The sequence below is a fragment of the Chrysemys picta genome, chromosome 13 (genome assembly GCF_011386835.1).
Source record: "Chrysemys picta bellii isolate R12L10 chromosome 13, ASM1138683v2, whole genome shotgun sequence".
NCBI lineage: Eukaryota > Metazoa > Chordata > Testudines > Emydidae > Chrysemys > Chrysemys picta.
Window position 1 is genome coordinate 25,712,619 of NC_088803.1, and position 19,907 is coordinate 25,732,525.

The window sequence follows — 19,907 nt, forward strand, 5'->3', positions numbered from 1 at the left end:
CTCACACCCGGCACCCCAACCCTCTGCCCCAGGTCGGAACCCCGTCCTGTACCCTAATCCATCCCAGACCCCACACCCCCACCCGCACCCCAATCCCCTACCCCAGCCCTGAGCCCCCTCCCGCACCCAAACTCCCTCCCAGAGTGCGCACCCCAACCCTCTGCCCCAGCCCGGATCCCCCTCTGGCACCCCAAACCCCTAATCTCCAGCCCAATCCCAGAGCCCGCATCCCCACCGGAGCCCTCACCCCTCCCTGCACTCCAACCCCCAGCTCGAGCCCAGTGAAAGTGAGTGAGGGTGTGAGAGCGAGCGACTGAGGGAGGTGGGCTGGGCTGGAGTGAGTGGGGGTGGGGCCTTGGGGAAGGGCATGAAAGGGGTTGGGTCAAGGGCGTTTGGTTTTGTGCAAGTAGAAAGTTGACAACTCTACTTAAGGACCTTTGAAAAGCAGCCTCCTTAGCACCGCTCCTGATGCCAGGGGCCAAGGCGCCCCCGGACATGAGAACCACAATAGGCCAGAGCAAAACGCTGCGTTAGAAATCAGAGCTCAGGCTGCCAAGCGAACGATAGCTGACAGACAGGAGATGCGGGAATTAAGGTTGTGCCTTCAGCCAGCAACTGGTGTTCATCCGTTTGCACCACACACACCCCTGTAGGCAGGGCCACTATTTCCTTGTCTGTCTGCCTGTTTAGCGTCTCTCGGTCCTTACAGTGCCCATCACCGTGGTGTCTGAGTGGCAAACCAAGGGTTTGACATATGCATATGAAACTGCCTGACTGGAAGGACGTGGTTTGGTGTGGATCAGTGACTGCTGGGGCGATTGGTGGCAGAAGGCTCTGAGGGCCTGGCTCATTCCGACCTGGCTCATTCCAATGGCTTCTACAGCTGACAGCAGCCCAGTCTCCTGCCTGGGTCCGACGCAAACCAGGAAGTTCAGGACCACGGTTAATAAGAGCAGCTCAAAAGATCATTTTCGCTGAGCCCAGCCCTGCACAGATTTCCAGCTTAGGTTTGCATTTTCAGCAAAAGTTCTTCTTGATTATTTTCTCCCAACCCCTTTGTGCCTCCATAATAGCCAGCCACCCCGTCAGTCGCATCCTGGGGCGCTCCAGGGACAGCGTATGTGCGTGTATGTGTACGTCTGTATATATATGTATGTGTACATGTGTGTACGCGTATGTGCACATGAGTGTGTGCACATGTGAGTGTGCGTGTGTATGTGTGTACATGTACCCCAGTCAGATGTATACATCTGGATTTCCTTTGAAAGAATTTTCAAATTGAGCTGATCAAGTGCAATGGCAAAGCACCCAATTCCTCTGCCCTCCAACTGCCTTCGCTGCTTTAACGTACAACCTGCTCCACTGACACCTCTGACTCCTGAAAGCCCTAACGCTCCAGGGAAGCAGGCCGTGCCCTGCCCTGCCCTGCCCTGCCCTGCCCTGGCTGCCCCGGGTGTTACCTCGGAGGGAATCGTTCCAGATTCCAATGGGTGGCAGGTCCAGGGAAGAGCCTTATCTGGGGGGAGGCTGTACCAGACCCGCCCGACCCAGGCAGGCTCCCAGGTACTCTCTGCTCGGGGCTGATAAGGCTTCTTAGCAGTTTCTCTCCAAACAAATTCCAGTTCAAGACACCTGAGAGCTCCACAGCAGGGCAGCATCCCCAGAGCGGAGCAGGGCGGGGTTAGGGGGGAGCAGTCGGTAGCAGCACCTGCCCCTCGTATGGCAGGAGCGAGAACTGCCAGCCACGTGCTGCCTCCATCCCCAGAGGCCAGGTGTAGAGTGAATTCCCACGTCCCCGCACGATTGGTTCCGTCACTCTTCTACACTTACATGGATTTCCAATGTCAATGTTTCTAACATCAGCTTTGCCAGCTCTCCTTACACCTTTGTCTGCTAGAGCAAAAACCTGAAATGCAGCTACCTCCTCCTGCTGGGTGACTATAGACCTTAATGACAGACCTCGGAACTGCTTAGTCAAGCTGACTAGCTGCAGCCCCTCGGGTTGCCTGCTCGAAGGTGTGCTGGCCAGGCCACAAGTCATTTCTGCGCCTCTTCCCTGCTCCTTCTCAACATTTGAACATCATTTGACTAGTGTGAACAAGAGTCTATACTGGGGAGAGCCCAGGGTGAGAGAGTCACTAGACTCTTGTCAAGGCTGCTTCCCCACTCTGAACTTTAGGGTACAAATGTGGGGGCCTGCATGAAAACTGCTAAGCTTAACTACCAGCTTAGATCTGGTCCACTGCCACCATTCCCAAGTGGATTCCCTTCCCTGGGAAGCCTCGAGAAACCTTTCACCAATTCCCTGGTGAATACAGATCCAACCCCCTTGGATCTAAAAACAAGGAGAAATTAACCATCCCCCTCCTTCCTCCCACCAACTCCTGGTGGATCAAGTTCCAAACCTCTTGGATCTTAAAACAAGGAGAAATCAATCAGGTTCTTAAAAAGAAGGCTTTTAATTAAAGAAAAAAGGTAAAAAACATCTCTGTAAAATCAGGATGGAAAATAACTTTACAGGATAATCAAACTTAAAGAGCAATAGGCCAGAGCAAAACGCTGCGTTAGAAATCGGATTCAAAGTACAGCAAACAGAGGTAAACACTCTAGTAAAAGGTACATTTACATGTTGAGAAAACAAAGTAAAAACTAACACGCCTTGCCTGGCTGTTTACTTACAAGTTTGAAATAGGAGAGACTTGTTCAGAAAGATGTGGAGAACCTGGATTGATGTCTGGTCCCTCTCAGTCCCAAGAGCGAATGACTTCCCAAACAAAGAGCACAAACAAAAGCCTTCCCCCCACCAAGATTTGAAAGTATCTTGTCCCCTTATTGGTCCTTTGGGTCAGGTGTCAGCCAGGTTATCCGAGCTTCTTAACCCTTTACAGGTAAAAGGATTTTGGAGTCTCTGGCCAGGAGGGATTTTATAGTACTGTACACAGAAGAGCTGTTACCCTTCCCTTTATAGTTATGACAACTCTGGTTATACAGTGCTCTGTATACATCTGTGAAGCAGGAGTGCTGAAACCCCAGTCACAGACGGGGTCCAGCCCCAGAGAGCGCCAGCTTGGCCTTTGGGGGGTGGGGGTGGGAGGGCGACACGGAGAGCAGTTTGGTCCGATGCAGGGCACTGCTGCCAGGTGGCTTATGGGGAGGGGCGGGGGTGGGCTGTGGCGTATGAAGAGTTCAGGTTGTTTTGGAAGGGGAGGGGTAGCCATGTTCAGCGGGGAGCTGGGGTGTAGGTGGGACCCCAAGTAGGGGGAATGGTGCAGGGGAACTCTGGGTTTGGCAGGGAGCCCCCAGTCAGCAAAACGGCTGAGCGAGCTGGTTGCCCGGGACAGGCTGAGGATGTCCCGCTTGCAGCGTCATGCTCCAGCCTGGCGAGGGATGGCACCAGCAACCGAGATGGAGGGGACAGCTTAGTGCACGGGGGGGGGCAGGGTCCCTGATACTCCCAACTGCAAAATAGCAACCCCCTCCCCCCTGTCTGCACCCCAGATGCTGAGGAGGGAGGAGGAAACCTTCCAGCTGCACCTCAGCGGCTCCCAGCTTCCCTCCCCCTGAAAACATCCCTCTTTCCAAACCTGCCCCCAAACCCCCTCCTACGCACGCTCTCCACGCAGGATCTGTCAGGAAGGCCAATTAGACAGGGCCTTGTGTCCTGGGGATGCACTGAAGGGCCATGGTCAGGAGGGGAATGGAAAGATGCAGTTTGGGAGGGGGGGCAATGCCCCTTCACATTCCCCCCCATCTTCACCCCTGCCAGTGGACCAGCCAGGACAACGTCATGGCCCATCTTTGGGCTACAGCCCACGATTTGGGAGCCCTGCCCGAGGGTGAACTTCATCAGGCCCAGCTGACTTGTTCTTTAGCCTGTTCTTTCCCTGTTCGGGATGCTCCTGCCCCTGGCTGTTAGCATTAATGGTGTTCAGCATCTGGTCACAATGAACTTTGATTGAAGTGAAGACTGAAGCCAAACAGGCAGGAAATGCTCAGAGATGCTCAGAGGACGTCAGCCTGACAGATAAATACACTGCTAGGAGCTGGATTATACCATGTTATGGGTGGAGTTAAAATCTCATTGACACAGCTGTGAGGATGCTCTCTTCATTTAAGACAGCTGGAAGCAACAGGTAAGGGGGCCTCGTGTAGAACAAGCCATGATGGCGTGTGCACAGAAACTAGCCCCAGGTGGGCAGAGGATGCCACCGAGCATTGTTCTGAGCTGGTGCGTGTGTGAAAGAGACAAGCCGGGCAGTGCAGCCAGGACACGGAGGCAGAGCAGGAAAGTCAAGCAGAGCCTGTCAGCATGGTGTGATCGTGGGAGGAGCATAGAGAGCTTTTGGGCCAGGTGCTGGCTAAAGAGGCTTGGAGCTGAGAGCAGGGAGGCTAATCCCTGCTGTTGGCTCCTGCTGTGTTTGGAGAAGCAGGACTCTGTATGTTCCTTGTCAATAAACAAGACATCAAAAAATTACCAGACTCCACTGCCAATTTCTACTCCCCACTGGAACATCCCCAGGGCCCCAAACTTTGACTAGCCCCTTGGGTTGAAGAGGGACACCAATATCTTTATTGTGTGGTTTCGTTGCACGTCTATCTAATCTCAGTGGTTTATCAGCAACTAATTACTGTTGCAATGTTTTCTCATGTAATAACTATATTTATTAAAAACACAGAGGCCAGGTTTTTGAACCCAAACTCACCACTGCTAATACATGCAGGATTCAGATGTAAAGTCCTGGCTTTGAGTCATCCCCCATTTAAATGCTCAATGACAGTTGCTAGAAATCCAGTGTCATGATTCATTGATCACTAATGCCAAGGGGCAGTGGCAGGCCTGGGAGAAGCAGAGGTAAATGTGGGTCTAAAGTCGTAGTGAGTGACATGGCTTCCAGCGGTAGTGAGTGACATGGCTTCCAGCGAGGCAGAGTGGAAGCGGGGGTCCAGTTATACACACCAATCACACTCTTCGTGTCATTCGAACGCACCGGCGGGGTCAGCTCTCAGCGTTTATTCCAGGGGATTTACCGTGCAGAAGCCAACAGGGAAGGGGGTGAGCAGAGTGGAGGCATTGCAGGGTCTGCACTGATTAGGTGGGGGATGGCGCTCAGTGTCTGATCTAATATGGTCTCCCCTTCTCAGCGGCGCCGGCTCCCAAGGAGGATGGGCTCCTCCTGCCGGACCCAGCACACGTCTGTTGGCTTAACCAGGATGAGGGAAGACTTGCACTCCCCACTCTTACAGAACCCTGCCCAGTAGATGTAGCCTTTCCCATTGAGCAGGACGTTCTGACACTTGTCGTACCACCAGCCTCCATAGCTACTTGCGCAATTCCCACTGGTCTGGTCCTGATCCTTGTCACTTGTGCTGAACTTCATGTTGTCGTGTATGCCCTCCAGGCCGGAGTGGTAGGTGGTGAGATAGTCCTCGCCGTCCCCAGAGTACCTGCCCAGCCTCAGAGGGTACCCGCTGGGCTCATCCTCGACACTGGTGATGTCGTACTCTGCGTAGCGGGTGTTGTTGGATTTGTCCTCCACGACAAAGCGGACCTTGTAGATGTTCTGCCGCGTGAGCAGGGACAGGTACTCGTTGCCCAGCCAGTAATCCTGCTGCACGTTCCCAAAGCCGTACTTGTAGGTGCTCCAGGACTCCTTCCAGGTGATCTCTGTGTTGTAAGAATTTCTCTGGACAATGGTCCAGCCTTTGCCTTCGGTGTCCATGTCACACCACACCACTCGAGGGGGAGAGCCTGCCGGCTGGATGACATGGACCCCGCTGGGGCTGTCCCTGGGGATGTTGCTGCAGTCTTTGGGGAACCCTGAAATGCCACGAACATCAGGTTAAGGGGGCAGGTGGGGGGTGGGGGAGAGAGAGCGCTAGCTAGCTCTCTCAAATCAGCCTGTGGTAACTGGAGCCTGGGTTTTTAGAGGCAGGTCCTGTGTATTTCACAATACTACAGCCACAGAATCCGCCCCGGCCATTCCTGGCCACAGAATCCGGCTCCAGATCTTACACTTTCATTTTACCAATGTAACCCTTCTGCCCATCTAAGTTGGCAGCAACAAGGGCCGGGTTCTGTATCTAGGGGTTCCGTTTCAATAACACAATGCAAAACCGGCTCGAGCCCCCACCCAGTGACCTGGGACAATTACATACCACCCCCTGGGTGCCTCTAAGAGGCAATACTTCCCCTCTCGCAAGCACGGAGTCTGAGTGGAACAGAAAATGTTTAATAACATGAGGTAAACAACATCAGCATTAAATTGGAAAAACACCACAAACAGGCTTCATGAGCAAAAAAACCCACCCCAGCAAATTGGGTTGTGTCCTTTCCCTTTGGTTCTTGAAACCAGCAACCCAAGAATCACCAAAATCCCAAAAGTCCAACAACCCCAAAGTCTCTTGGGTCCAGCAACACAAGGATCGCCAAAGTCCCAAAAGTCCGACAACCCCCCAAAGTCTCTGTTCCTGGTCAGTGCAGCCCCAGAGTTCAAGCGGGGGGGGGGGGGGGAGAAGGCACGCAGGGTGTTAAGGGGCGACCGGCTGCCTCTCCGTGGGGTTCCGCCGCAGCCTTCTCCACGAGCCGCTCCACTCCACCAGGTGTCCCGTGAGCCACTCCCGCAGTCCACAAACTGCTCTAGCAGCTGCTCCGCTCTGCTCACCGACCTGTGAGCCGCTCAGCTCTGCTCCACTTCAGCTGTTCCTTGGGCCGCTCCCATAAGGCTCCGCTCCGCCCTGCTCACCGCCCTGTGAGTCACTCAGCTCCAACCGTCCCGTGAGGCTCCACTCTGCTAGCTGCTCTGCCAGCCGCTTAGCAATACAGCTTCAGGCTCCCCCACTAGTTTTTGAAGAAACCTTGAGGAGATGAGTCAAGTGTAAACCAAGGCTCTGTATCCTTCCTGAGTCCGTACTGCTGAAGAAATCGTTTGGCGAGGGTGGGGGAGATGCTGCCAGATCCATCTCAGCGAATGTTAATTATGAAACCCATCAGTGACAATTTAAATGGGATTTTTCAAAGAGCCTAAGGGAGTTTGACACCCGACTGTGATTGGAATTCAGTGGGATTTAGGCACCCAACTCCCTGTGGCGCCTTTGCATTCAGTGGATAAGTGGATCTAGGGGTGACCCCGGCATGGGGGAGAGGAGAAGAATCAGGCCCACGATGCCCTGATCTCGGATATGGCAGATGATAGAAGCTCTCCGACGGGTTCTCTACTCACCCCTCTACTCACCCCTCCCAACCTTCTTGTGGGCCAGGGCCCCGTTGCCCTGCACGGGGACTACGCAAAGGAGCGCCATCATGGACAGCGCAGACAGAAGCAGGAGAGAGCTGGACTGGAACCCTGCAGGGGACAGAAACCGCTGGACATGAGACCAGGAGAGAGTTTCACAAGTGCCTAAATCCCACTAGAACTCACTGGGATTTAGGCACTTAAGTGACTTAGCCACTCTTGAAAATGTTACCCTTAGACGCTAAGGTCAGAGTTTTCAGAGGGCTCAACTACTGGGCCAGATTTTCAGAAGAGCTCAGCTCCCAGGTAGGCACCGCAGGACATGGCTGGATGTTCAAAGGGGCTCAGCATGGGGGGGGTCGGCCCAAGTCTCTGGAGACGGGGTGAAGCCCACCATTCACCTCTCCCCCGGCCTGGCCACTGTCTCCGTCTCTGCAGCCGGCCTGATTAGCACACAGCTGGGACCCAGCTGCATGGTAAAAACCATTCAAAGATTGCGGCTCCGATGTCCTGGCTCCCGGGTCCCGGGCGGGTCAGGGCCGGCTGGAGTGCTCCCTGTGGTGGGGAAGGAGCTGCCTCCTCTCTCCCCACGCTGCACCGCTGCAAGGGGAGTGCTGCTCGGAGCAACCCCCTCTGTCGCAGCTCCCCCCGTCCACAGTCACTACCACCAGCCGGAGGGCAGTGCCCGCTCACCCACACAGAGACAGCAGCTGGGCAGCCTCCGGCAGGGCTCTGCCCCCCTCAGATGAGTGCCAGGTGAGAGGGGCCCAGGGTGCAGAACTGCTGTGTGCCCCACGCCAGGCATGCTGCCCCCTGCACTGCAGCCCAGCAGCCCAGAGGGGGACACGCTGCTGACACTACAGCTGTTCTGTGGGCCCAGCTCAGGCCAGGCTTAAAGTGGGCAGAGTCGCCAGGGGCCACAGTCCTGGCCAAAAAGAGTTCAAAATGGAGCCGGGTCCCTGAGGGGTGCACTGTAAGCGCTGCCCTAGCAAGGGCATGGCCATTTATTTCAGCCGGGATTAACATAGACACCCCTCCCCCGCCCCACACATGCTTTTCCCAGGCCACCTTCAGCACTCAGCGCAGGGATTCACAATGACCTTGCCGGGTTCAGCAGCAATCCAGACTCTTGGACAGAAACCGGCTCATTCACCCCCCCCCTCCGCCCCCAAGTATATCTATCCTGGCCCTGGTATTACATCTTGTGTAGCTACAGCCCACATAACGCAGAGCACGGCATATGCAGCCCCCAATGGTAAATAGGTTGAGAACCCTACAGCAGAGGCTCACGTGTGAAGCTCCAGAGGTCCCAAGTTTGATTATAGCTGCTGCCGGCCCATGACAGGTGCAAATGGCAGCTTTTTGTGGGGTGGGGCGGGCCGGGCAGGGTGTGTGTGTGTGTGTGTGTGTGTGTGTGTGTGTGTGTGTGTGTGTGAAACCAGAACAGGCTAAAGCCGCACTGGAGTCCGGCACCGTGCTTTCTGTCAGCCATCATTGTATTCATGTAGTGTTGCAAAGTTAGAAAGTCCACAACTAACCCCAAAAGTGACCGTGATACAAACGTGCAAATGAATTAGAGAGAGAGAGAGAGAACACCATGTAAACGACACACCGAAACACACTGCTGCAATGGAAACACTTTGCCCCAGACAGATTTCATTGGAAACACCTTCTTTTTGGAGCTGCCTGGACCCAAATTCGTCAGACAATGTCACAGCCCAAGTAACTGTGACACGCTGCCAGCAATCTCAGGTATCCTTGTGAGAGAGAGGAGAGAGGTGTAACCCCATGGCAGGCAAAGGGTTAACGCTTTAAAGGAGAAGGATTTCAGTGAGTCTGACAAGCCAGAACTACAGTGTTTGGAACTGAAGTGAAATACCAATCTGGAGTTACTCATCCTTGAAAACACGCCTCCCCTTCTCCTGACGCCCCAGAGGATCGGGGACGCTGCCAGCTAGCAGCGGTTCACATACTGTAATAGTCTAAGACACAGAGGGCCTGAGTTCGACCTGTGACCTTGGAAAACTCATTACACTGCACCATACCTCAGTTTCCCCATTTTTAAAACATGGCTTATGCTAGTTCCTTTGTGTTCTAAAGTATTTTGGCCCCAATGCCCAAAGGTACCTGGGGCAGGGCGGGAGGATTCCTGCCTAGGGTCCAGCAGAGCGCTGGGCAGGGGATCCCCGCCAGGCTCCTGGTACCCCATGGCCCCGGGGGCACTCTTTACCCACCAGGAGGCACTGCCAGACTCCTAGCTAGCCAGGCTCATGCTGCAGCATGCACTTGCTGGGGGAAATGCTGCTCCGTTTCAAAGGAAAAGCAGCATGTACCTCACTGCGCCCCCGGCCCTTGTGCCTTGTGCCAGGCAGGGTCGGGAAAGCAGAGGATGCACCAGGGCTCCCCTCCCCCTTGTGCACCTGCCTGGGCTGAGGGGCGGCACTGAGAGGAGTGCAGGCTGCCCCTCTCTATGCGGTAGTTACTGCGTCTGTCTGGGCACGTTCCTTCCTGTGCCCGGGCACTCAGGGCACATGGTGTCCCACAGGGGCCACATAGCATGCCCTGCCACTGCACCTCCCCCACGTGCCCACACCGCCTGGCGCTCTGGTGCCCACCACCAGGCTCTGGCCCTACATCTCCAGGCTGTGTGAAATACTGGGCATTTCAATAAAACTCACCCATCCCGACGCTGCAGCTGAGTGGGCGAGTTAGCACCCTGAAGCGTCCCCCACTTCCACATCAGAAACCAGAGCCGGGGCTCCATGCCTTTATGGGGAAAGCGCCACTCCACACCCAGCTTATCTTGCTTTCTCAACCGCTGGCCTCAAGCCTGGCCTGTGGGCAGGGAGGGAGCCCCCTCCGGAACGTCTGCCCATCCTTTATTTACCGCAGATACCAGATTTCTTGGGCTCCCTCCCTTCTCCCCGAGAATGCCAACGTTTCTGAAGCCGGGCAGGTGTGAGCCAGGGATTTAATTTCTCAGTGGGACTCTGCTGCATTACCGTACCATCGGCCTTCCAGACGAAGGACGCACTAAACGGAGAGGATCAAGCCAGAGGAGATGGCAGGAACGGGGGTTGTGCAGAACGTGATGGGGGTGTAACGCTTGTGCCAGGTGGTATTGGCAGTGACAAGGACGAGAATCAGGATCTCGGGGTTCCTCTTAGCATTGCAAAGCAGAACCAGCTGGAGCGCCCCTCCCAGAAATCTGGGAAACTGACCAGCACGCCCCTAACAGGCAGCTGTTGCCCCGTTGCGAGCACTGAGTTTGTGTCTAACACACGAGAACTTTTATTCAGAGGAGAAAGAAACGCAGTATGAACTGGGGAAACCACCACAAGAGTGACTCAGCAGTATGTGAACTGTGAGTGAAACGCCCGCTCTACAATCCATTGGGCAGCAGCCCCTTGCCTCAGTTTCCCAGCTTGCGATGAGAGAGTCCAATGGACGAATGTCCCTTTGGCACACCCCTCCCATTTTCCCTCTGCTGTCCCCTTACCCGGTTTACAGGCCCAGCTCAGCAGAGTTTGAGAGTTCAGGGGGTGTTCGGGGGGGGGGGTTGGCCTCCTGCCCCAGGGAGAGAAGGGGTGGGCCACGGATGCCTCTGCCTCTGCTCTGCACCGCTGCTGCTCCATGCTGCCGTCTCTGCCTGGAGCTGCGATGCCATGCTCTGAGGGGCCTCCAGCCCGGAGTGAGTCCAGCTCTTAGTGACTTCCCTGGCTAGGGGGAACCTCGCTGCTGCTCCCCCCCATACTGTTTTTCACCACAGCACCGGCTCTATGGTGCCCAGGCAAACCGGCTTCACAGTGTTTTCAGCTCTAGGGATCACTGAGAAGAAACCAGGACTTCCAGCTGAGTCCAGTAAGCTCTGTCTTTAAGCACTGGGCAGACCCAACGTTTTGTAGGCGCCTTTCACCAAACCCACACACCCGGTGGGAACCCCTCTCCCCACCCCCCTCGGACTTTCAGTTCCATTTGGTATCACTAACCCTTGCTTAGCACGTGGGGTTACAGAGACTGAACCCCCGCTCCCGCCATTGTCCCGACAGGTCATGGCCGGGTGAGGAGATACCTGAGTGGGATGGGCTGGAGCGAGACTGCGCTGCTGCTGCATCTGTCCCACAGGGAAGAGGATCAAACTGGATTCATTCAGCGACTGTCAAGGCAGCTGCTCTCTGTGTCCCAGCTCTCTGGCTGGGATACAGGGGGCAGGAACTGGTGCATTAGAGGGAACAGCTCCACGTCCGTATAGTTCTGGAAAAGAGCACCCAGGCGGTTCACCCGCATGCACGCTTCTCAACCCTGCAAGCTGCCAGCACCTGGCACACGCCATCGAAATGTGCAACAAAGGACACGAGATGGGACCTGTTTATTTTGTTGAACGTGGCACCAGTTTGCTTAGTGTGATGTGCTCCAGTCTGCTCATTTGGGGACCAGGTTTTGGGATGAGGGGGAGTTTGTGCTGTCACACAAACAACGAATGAATCTCCCACATGCAATTCATGCTGCCTCCTCCCCCCCGCCCGCACATCCCGAATGCCAGCTGCAGCCGGCCCCATAAGTCTGGCTGCCCCAAAAAACTGGTAAAGCAGCTTCCAGTGGATTCTGGCTGATTCTGGCTACGCATCTGTGACGAACTGGGACTGTTCTTACTGTGGTCTTTGAATGCTGACTGGGGAGTGTGGCTAGGATAGTCTGCATTGGGGGATGGGAGACTGACCGGAGAATACCTGAGCATGTAACATGAGAACCCAGGAAGGGGTTAGAGGCCAGGTGACACCTTTGCCCGGGAAACTGAACAAAGGCTGTGGGAGGGGTCGCAGAAGGGAGAGTTTCAGGAGCTGGCTGGTGGAATGGCTGGGAGGCAGACAGGGCTCTGACCTCCCAAGGGGGCTGGGGTGCCCGAGGACCCCAAGATGGACCTAACTGAGGGGGTCCTGTTTTCTGTGCCTGCGGGACCTGTCTTGAACTGTGTCCCTGTCGTCTAAATAAACCTTCTGCTTTACTGGCTGGCTGAGAGTCATGGTGAATCGCAGGAAGCCGGGGGTGCAGGGCCCTGAGTCCCCCCACACTCCGTGACCCCATGCACAACAGGGGCAGCAGCGCGGCCGCCCTCACGCTCTGATTGTGACTCGGGATTGTGGGGGCTTCTCACCTGTCCCATGGAAACGTGGCCAAAGGCGCCAATTGTCCCTTCATCAAAATGGCACCATCTCCCACTGCTGCCAGCGGGGCTGAAGCCTGCGCGAGGGCTGCCCCGTCCCCATGCTCTGTCTGCATGTGGCAGGCAGGCTGCCCTCCTGACGCTGGCTGCCACCTCCCGCTGGGCTCCAGGAGGCTGAAGCCGAGCCCACAGGCAGACTGTCTGAGGCCATGGTTCAGGGCCTGGACAGCGCATGGGGACTGTGAGGGTATGTGGGGGGGAGGCTAAGCGGGTTGCAGGGGGGTGTGGGGGCAAGGATAGGGGGCAGGCTGAGGGGGACAGAGGGATATGGGCATGAGGGAGACAGAGTGTGCAGGGGGAACGCTGACAGGGGTAGTAGGTGTGGAGGGCAGGAAGAAGGCTGAGGGGGCCAGGGAGTGTGGGGGGCAGGGGGAAGGCTGAGGGGGGCAAGGGGATGGGGCAGAGGGGAGGCTGAGGGGGTTGGAGGTGATCATGTGGGATATCAGAGCGGCTGAGGGAGGTGCAGGGCATGTGGGGGCAGGGGGCAGAAGAATGTGGGGGAAGGTTAAGGGGGCCGGGGTTTGGGGAGCCGAGGGAGGCTGAGGGGGGTACAGGGGGATGGGGACAGGAAGGAGGCTAAGGGAGGCAGGAGGGAGGCTCAGGGAGATGTGGGGGGCAGGGGAGAGGCTAGGGTTTGTGCGCAGAGGACAGTCATAGAATCATAGAATCATAGAATATCAGGGTTGGAAGGGACCTCAGGAGGTCATCTAGTCCAACCCCCTGCTCAAAGCAGGACCAATTCCCAACTAAATCATCCCAGCCAGGGCTTTGTCAAGACGGGACTTAAAAACCTCCAAGGAAGGAGACTCCATCACCTCCCTAAGTAATGCATTTCGGTAGGGCTTAGGGGCCACAAACGAGACCAGGGCCCCCTGGTGCTAGGCGCTGTCCAAACACATGATGAGAGATTGGTCCCACCCCAGAGAGCCTACAGTCTACACAGACAAAAAGTGGGTGGGGAAACAGAGGCACGGAGAAATGAAGTGACCAAAGCTAAAGAGCAGGTCAGGAATAGAACCCAGGTGTCCTGACGCCCAGGCCTGTGCCCTCAACCAAACCTATACGGCTATCCTGAGGTCAGCACATCCTTCAAACGGGGACCTGTGCTCGGAACCAAATACAGGGCACGTTCCTTTTGGCTTCTTTCTGATGAATAAAGGGTAGTTGTTTTTAAAGCCCTGTGGGGTTTGATTTGCTTTTACATTAGAAATGCAGATCTTGTCCACCCTTCTTTTTTCGTGGCTGGCTCTATGGGTGACGACAGAACTACTGGGTTGACGAGGTCGGTTTATTATTATTTAACATTTCTCTCGTGGTAGTACTGAAAGACCATTATCAGCTGGGCCCTACTTTTGCTGGGGCTGTACAGACATACCTCAAGTGTCACTCCCGTGCTATTCTGTTCTGTGCAGGTCATTATACCACGTTCACCACCACAGTATCACAGCACCTTCCAGTGGTGCATTACGCTACATGACTAACACCCATCACGTATTTGTTCCCTTGTCCTCTCCCAAGGGTGAGAAGTGTGCCCGATCAAGAGGGCTTTTTAATAATACACACACGTTGCTGTGTGTGTATATCAGAGAAGGCGCTGTAAAGAAATGCCTTGCATTGGAGCGGATGGTGGGGCGGTTTGGGATGGTCCTTAGTGGCACCTTAGAGACTAACAGGTATATACACAGCACATGAAAAGATGGGAGTTGTCTTACCAAGTGGGAGGTCAGTCTAATGAAGTCATCTGATGAAGTGGGTTCTAGCCCACGAAAGCTTATGCCCAAATATATTTGTTAATCTCTAAGGTGCCACAAGGACTCCTCGTTGTTTTTGCTGATACAGACTAACATGGCTACCACACTGAAACCTGTCTCTTGTTATAGCGTCCTACTGTGCCAGAGAAGCAAAACTATCACCCACAGTCTGTGCCCCAGAGAACTTGCAGTCCAAACAGGGTGACAGAGAAGTATACTAAGACGTGCACAGTACACTCAGTGTGATCACAGATTTGCACAGCTTTCTCACAAGTACCAAGGATATGAAACCTGAGTGATCAAGGGAGGAAGGAAGGGGGTTTTGGTCAGGCTGCTTGAAACAGGTGCATGGGGAGGAGGTCGGTTGTTCTGGTTGGCACCCATTTCACTCAAATGCCTAACACACAGTAGGGAGAAAAGCTCTCTTTGCTAAATATTCAGTGGTCATGCTCCTTTGGTTTGAGGGATTAGAAAACTCCCTCTGGAGCCCACCAGCAGAAACAGGGAAGCTAAGACTGGGTATGTCTAAAGTGAAAAACAAGAAACAATTAAAAAAAAAAAGCCTTTTCATGCTTTCTTTATCCACCATAAAGAAGAAAAAAATAAGAGCTCAAACCCAATTGTTTAGCATGTCACCTTTAATGAGCGGAGGTGAACTTTGTTGAGCTCCTAGGAACAGAGTGATGCACTGTATGATTCTAGATGTGTCACTGTGTGTTTGTGTGTGAGTGCACCTTTGCTTACTCACCTATATCCACGCACATTTCAGAGGAGAGGGGAGGGGAAGGCAAAGCCGCCTCGGAAAGGTGAGCGGCGTCTGATATGGATTTTATTTGTGTGAAGAGTTTGGGTGGCCGGCGCTCTCTTCCTTTCAGGCAGTATTTGCTAAATTAATGAGATGTCTCTGAGATGAATCACCTTGCAGCCTGGTGGCAGTACCTGCATTGCCGGCCGGCTTTGAACATTACTAGCGCACCTTTCACAGGAGTTTTACCTTCTAATACATCAGGGCTGAATAGAGAGAGAAGAACATTACTGTTCTGAGAACTCGGCCGTGGACGGATCAGCTTTGCATGCTTGTCAGGGAGGGGAACGCGCGCACACACTCATGAGAACATTGTTCCTGCCGAGGAAATCAAGGAGCCTAATGCATCTTTAAATTCATAGGGAACAACTGGGGCTGGCAGATGGGGGGATCATGGCAGCTCTCCCAGCCAGGGAGGTGGGGTGGCCTTCCTCTCCCAGCAGCCGGGGCTGGGCCGTGCTGCAACGTTCCCAACTCTCAGGCAGGGCTGGCTCTAATTTTTTTGCTGCCCCAAGCAAAAAAAAAGAGTGCCGCCCTCCATAGCGCCGCCATAACACACGCCCTCAGCACCGCGACGCCACCCCACGTCCATGGAGCGCCGCGGAGCCGAACACCCACTCCCGCGGAGCGCTGCCAAATGCCGTGCCGTCGAACCTCCCCACCGAGCGCCAGCGAACACCCCCCCACCGCGGAGCGCCGCGCCGTGCTGCTGAACCCTCCCACCGCCACACATATCTCCCACCGAGCACCGCGCCGCCAAACACCCCACCGCCGAGCCATGCTGCCAAACAGCGCCCCCGCCCCTGCGGAGCGCCACGCCGTGCTGCCACCCCCCCCTGTGAGAACATCCTAACCTTTAGGTCACTCTCCCTGCCAGGTGAAAGGGTGCGAGCTGGACCCCTCCCTGCCACCAGAGTCCAGCACTGCTGAGAAAGCCAAGTGTGGACTAAACTAAGCCCCTGGTTAACCCTTTCCCAGAGGAATCCAGAAGCCACTGATAATTGCAGGCTACATGGTGACCTCTCTCCCAGCTCACTCCCCCATCCTGGAATAGGGGTCGGTGAGTCCTGGACGAACACCGTTCAGCTGGGAACATGCTCCCCCTCCCCGTGCCGAGGACTACATGAGATGGGTGTAGTGGGCACTCCCGATAAAGGGGACAGTGTGACAGCTGCCTTTCAAATAGGCCCCAGGCATGGGGGGGCCACAGCACCCAATTCCTCTGCCCCCCCAACTTTCTTCACTGCTTTAACGTACAACCACAACCTGCTCCGCTGACACCTCTGACTCCTGAAAGCCCTAATGCTCCAGGGGAGCAGGCCGTGCCCTGCCCTGCCCTGGCTGCCCCGGGTGTTACCTCGGAGGGAATCGTTCCAGATTCCAATGGGTGGCAGGTCCAGGGAAGAGCCTTATCTGGGGGAGGCTGTACCAGACCCGCCCGACCCAGGCAGGTTCCCAGGTACTCTCTGCTCGGGGCTGATAAGGCTCCTTAGAAGTTTCTCGCCAAACAAATTCCAGTTCAAGACACCTGAGAGCTCCACAGCAGGGCAGCATCCCCAGAGCGCAGCAGGGCGGGGGTTAGGGGGAGCAGTCGGTAGCAGCACCTGCCCCTCGTACGGCAGGAGCGAGAAGTGCCAGCCTCTCTGCACAGAGCAGCAGCGTTCAGCCTGGGCCAGACGTGCTGCGGTGATGGGTAAGAGTGGGCTCGGAGAGCCAGAGGGTCTGTGGGGCAGCGCTGGGCCCTTCTGCTCCACACTAGGGCCGGGTGGGCGTGTTCAGCTGGGATTGGATAGGGTTACCATACGTCCGGACTTTCTCGGACATGTCCGGCTTTTGGGGGCTCAAATCCCCGTCCGGGGGGAAATCTCCAAAAGCCGGACATGTCCGGGAAAATCGGGAGGGAGGGAGGGACGGAGGGCTCGGCGGTGCTCGGCCAGGGCCTCTGGGGCTGGGGTCGGCGGTGCGGGACCGGGCCGGGGCCGGCGGTGCTCCGCAGGAGCCGGGGGAGCGGGGCCGGGGCCGGTGCGGTGCCGGGCTGGGGTCGCGGGGCCGGGCCGGGAGCCGGGCCGGGTGCGCGGTGCCGGGCCGGGAGCCGGGTCCGCGGGGCCGGCGGCGCGGTGCCGAACTGGGCCGGGCCGGGAGCCGGGGTCGCAGTACCGGGCCGGGAGCCGGGGTCGCGGGGCTGGGCCCGTGGGGCCGGGAGCCGGGATCGCGGGCCCGCGGAGCCGGGGGCGCGGGGCCGGGCCGGGAGCCGGGGGCGCGGGGCCGGGCCGGGGTCGCAGTGCTGGGCCGGGGGCCGGGGTCGCAGTACCGGGCCAGGAGCCGGGGTCGCGCGGCCGGGCCGGGGTCGCAGTACCGGGCCGGGAGCCGGGGGCGCGGGGCCGCGGGGCCGCGCTGGGGTCGCAGTGCTGGGCCGGGGGCCGGGGTCACGGGGCCGGGCCAGGAGCCAGCGCCCCAGGGCCCAAGCCAAGCCGGGCGGGAGACCCTGGGGCCAGAGCCTCTTGGCCTGGGCAGGCCAGCGACCGAAGGGAGCCGCTCGGCCAGGAGGGCCGGACTGAGCAGTGCCGCACCCCGCCCCAGCCTACCTGCAGCCTCCCTGTTTCAGGCTTCCCGCGAACATAGATTCGCGGGAAGCAGGGGAGGGGGAGGAGTAGGGGGCGGAGCGTTCAGGGGAGGGGGCAGAGTTGGGGCGGGGCTGAGGGTGGGGAAGGGGCGGGGTTGGGGCGGGGCTGGGTCCCCATGGAGTGTCCTCCTTTTTAAAAAGATGGTAACCCTAGGATTGGAACCCACCAGCACTTGTGGGTGCGAATGTGGGGCTGGAACGCAATGTGGGGCGCTCCCACCTCGCCCAGGGGCGACTGGGGGGAAGGGCAGAGAGACACCTGGGCTGAGACCCCAGCTCCAGGGAGACAGTCACCCCGGCCCAGCCGGGTTAAATTGCCCAGCTGTGTGACAGCGCCCCCATCCCCGAGGGGTCCCCCACTCCGGTATGTCACAGCAGGGTAATGTGCGTATTGAACGGCAGGGGTTGCCAGAGACTGGCTGGGAGAGGCCTTTGGGGATGGAGGAAGCAGCACTAAGGTACATGCCAACCTCCCTACAGAGGAGGGGCCGTGCCCCGCAGGTGTGGGGCAGGAAGCTGGGACACTGCGCGGTGGGTCATTGTCTGGCCCAGGCCCTTCCTAGCCGGAGGCCGAGGCATTTCCTTCAGGTCACCTTCCGCTGCAGCTTGGCCACGGGCCCCCATAGCCACTAGCCCAGCCAGGGATCCCAAGTGGGGATTGTCACGGCTGGCTCCTCCCTGCCACCAGCAGCTCTTCACTGCCAGGGAATTCCTGAAATCCTGTGTGCCCCTCCCCCACCCACCTCCTGGGGCTGTGAGTGCCCCCCCCCCTGGACAGCCCCTCCCCCCCGAGCTCTGAGTGCCCCTGGCCAGTCCCTCCCCTCAGCCCCCCCACTTCCTGGGGCTCTGAGTACCCTCAGCCAGTCCCCCTCCCAGACCCCGGGGCTGAGTGACCTTGGCCAACCCCCGTCCCTTCAGGAGGAACTCCCAGTACCCACCCAGCCCCCACACCTCAGGGTTCCCCTCCCTGAGGCTCTGTGGCCATACCCCCACCAGGGCCGGCTTTAGGCCAATTCAACCAATTCCCATGAATCGGGCCCCGGGCCAAAGCCCAGGTACGGTGTACCGGCAAGAGCCGGTGTGCAGTACCAGGGTGGCCCGGCTTCCCCAGGGGGCAATTTAAAGGACCTAGGGCTCCCAGCAGGGGCCGGAGCCCCAGGCCCTTTAAATTGCCACCAGACCCCCACTGCTGGAGCCCTGGGGTAGGGCTGCAGGGCTCTGGGGGCTATTTAAAAAGTCCGGGGCTCCCGCTGCCTCTACGGCCCCGGCCCTTTAAATAGCCACTGGAGCCCCGCTGCTTCCCCAGAGCTCCCGCGGCTATTTAAAGGGCCGGGGCGGTAGAAGCAAGGGAGCCCTGGGCCCTTTAAATAGCCCCCAGAGCCCTGGGATAGCGGGGGACTCGGGGGCTATTTAAAGGGCCGGGGCTCCAGCTGCCTCTGCTGCACCCCATCCCCGCACCAGCCCCGCCCCCCTACCCTGCCTGCAGCCAGCCCTGCACCCCCTGCCCACAGCCAGCCTCTGCCGCACCCCCTGCCCTGTCTGCAGGCAACCCCTGCCGCACCCCCCTGCGGCCCTGCCCAAAGCCAGCCTTCCCCACACACTCCTGTCTCCAGCCAGCCCCGAACCCCTTGCCCTGCCTGCAGCCAGACCCTACCTCCAGTGAGCCCCTGCACTGCCTCCAGCCAGCCCCATGTCCACTGGTGCCCTGCAGTTCCCAGGGCAGTAACCCTGCACACCTGCTTCAATGAGGGGGGCAGGGAGCAGCTGGGACCCACACATGTGCACACCACTAGGGTGACCAGACAGCAAGTGTGAAAAACCGGGACAGGGGGTGGGGGATAATAGGATCCTATAAGAAAAAGACTCCAAAATCGGGACTGTCCCTATAAAATCAGGACATCTGGTCACCCTAGCACACCCCCAGGGAGTGGCGGGGACCCACACACGTGAAATGGAGCTTATTAATAACCAATCAACAGCATATATGATGCAATGTACATAATATATACTTTTATTATTTATATAGTTATGGAAAGTAAATAATACATGGAAGAAATGAAAGGCTTTTTTTTACATTATTTTTTTTGTTAGTCATCCCTGCCGGGGCCCCGCCAAAAATGTTCGAATTGGGCCCCGCCCTTCCTAAAGCCGGCCCTGCTGGAGAGAACAGGAGGATTCAGTCAGCAGGGGCTGCCGATCCGTCCCATTCACCAGGGCTGCCATCCTGCGGCTTCAGCATTAGTGGCTGGGGTGACTTGGGGAAAGGTCTCAA

The 19,907-nt window shown here is 57.2% G+C and overlaps 1 pseudogene; it reads left to right on the forward strand.

Moving 5' to 3' along the window:
- Window positions 1–16,535: 16,535 nt before the first annotated feature.
- LOC135975304 (fibrinogen-like protein 1-like protein) overlaps window positions 16,536–19,907 on the forward strand; it is a 35,485-nt pseudogene continuing 32,113 nt past the window's right edge.